We start from the raw sequence: 2,108 nt of genomic DNA, 5'->3' as shown, positions 1-2,108 counted from the left end.
AACACTTGGCGGCTAGATTAGGGTTTTCACCTTTGCTTCGTCTCGCCGTTAGTTGTACTTTTCCGGTAGCTCATCGAGCCACCGGCTTCCTTTCTGTCGCATTCTCTTCATTTCTCTTGTAACCGACTGAACGTTTTCTCCGACCATAAATAAGACGTCTTTGTTAAAACCCATATCTTCTTTATTACCGTTTTCCGATTAAACATGCAGGAGGAAGAATAGTCTTTCCATGTCGGTCAAGGCTAGTCTCCAGTTTCCCGTCAGTCGTATCTCTTGTAATTTGAAGAAGGGTTGTTATGTGTATGGCTCGGGTGCTTCTGTTTACCTCTCCGCCTCTCAAGTACCTCCCCGCTGAGGTGAATCTTAGATCTCTCCGTCGATTATGTTGTTTTTGGATCTGCATGTCTAATGATTCTTCGTAAATGAAATGAGGGTGTGAAGCTCTGATTTAATCGATAGAGCTGCTCGTCTTGTCGAGGAGGAGCAAGTTACATTAAGTGTCTCCCAAAACATAAATAGACGAACTTCGACGGTGTCATTACAGCAATCGTATTTCCAAATCGGCGATCAGAAGGAGAAGGTTGCCTCGCTGGATGGTGGTTCTGTAAGAATTAGAATGATCGAGAGAGTGAAAGTGATGCATATCAACGAAACAAACTCCATTATTTATAGCTGTAGAATCAAAATCATGAAGTAAATATGGGTTGTATTGACATGGATGTAGTGGAAAGTGTGTATTAATGGCGTTAATGAGAAAGTTAGTTACTTCGATTGAATGCTGGCCTAAACCGTTATGCCGGCGACTATCGAGAGTAGGGAGGGTGAACATTGATCGGCAAAAAAACTAAACCGCCTACGAAGAATGATTGCTCTGAGCCATTTAAGATGAATTTAGAGTCATGAATTTATGCTTAGGTCCAAATAAGCCCAAATGACATAGCCCATATGTTTTTCAGATTGATTTTGAGAATGAAAAAAGCTGGTTTCGTTGGATGTTTGTTAGGTGCTACGTGGCAACAAAGCCGACCCCCCCTTTCTCCACAATGACCTGGACAGCCTAAAAAGGCAGATACTTCAACTTTATATATATAGATTTTCTTTCGCCAACGACGACCAAGTTCCTGACAATTTTAGATTTTCCTTCTCATCTAAGGTATTCAAAGATTATTCACAAGTTATCAGAATATAAAATGAGCTTAAGATGTGTTGGAAAAATAAGCGGATAATATTTTCTTTGAGAGGTTAAGATGGAATGTAGACGGTTTATGTTTGAGATAGCCTTCGTATTTTAGGAAAGGGATTTGCTACTCAAGTTTTTGTATTTAGAGAGTGTTTTAACTCTCTTAGAAAGAACTCTTTCTGAAAAACTACTCTCTATTTATCATTGTTTTTGCTTGTTGTGGGATAATTACAAATGGTGCTAAGCACCCCTATTTATACGAGTGAAGGAGCACACTCTAACATGTTCTAGATTTCTCTAAATTATTATTTTATTTTAAAATATCTAACTCCATAACTTTCTCTCTTCTTCTCCATAATTCTAAATAATTATTTCTCCCTGTGCTCTTCTTTTGGGCTCTTAATATGGATCATGATTTTGGGTTTTGGGCTAATGGAGGAAAAACCAACAAATCTCCCCCTTTCCGATTTAGCCCGAAACCGTTGTCATGCCGGTGCCTTTGCAGCAATCTTCAAATTTCTTGATTGGTAATACCTTGGTCATAAAGTCTGACCAGTTTTCGTCGGTGTGTACCTTGTTGAGATGTATGAGCCTCTCTTCAAGAACTTCTCGGATCCAATGATGTCGGATATCGATGTGTTTTGAGAGAGAGTGAAACGTTGGATTCTTTACTAAGTGAATAGCACTTTGGTTGTCACATAACATGTTGTACTTTTCTTGCTTTACTCCCAACTCAAGCAAGAAGTTCTTCATCCATAGCATCTCCTTGCATGCTTCCGTTGCTGCGATATACTCCGCTTCTGTGGTGGATAAGGAAACACACTTTTGTAGCTTCGATTGCCAGGAAACAGCTTCCCCTGCAAAGGTAGTAACAAATCCTGATGTTGATTTCTTTGAATATTTATCACCAGCCCAATCTGCATCGGTG

This window comes from Brassica oleracea, unplaced genomic scaffold (assembly GCF_000695525.1).
Source record: "Brassica oleracea var. oleracea cultivar TO1000 unplaced genomic scaffold, BOL UnpScaffold01295, whole genome shotgun sequence".
NCBI classification, from domain to species: Eukaryota; Viridiplantae; Streptophyta; class Magnoliopsida; order Brassicales; family Brassicaceae; genus Brassica; species Brassica oleracea.
The sequence above is the reverse complement of the archived record's forward strand: the minus strand, read 5'-3'. Positions refer to the sequence as shown.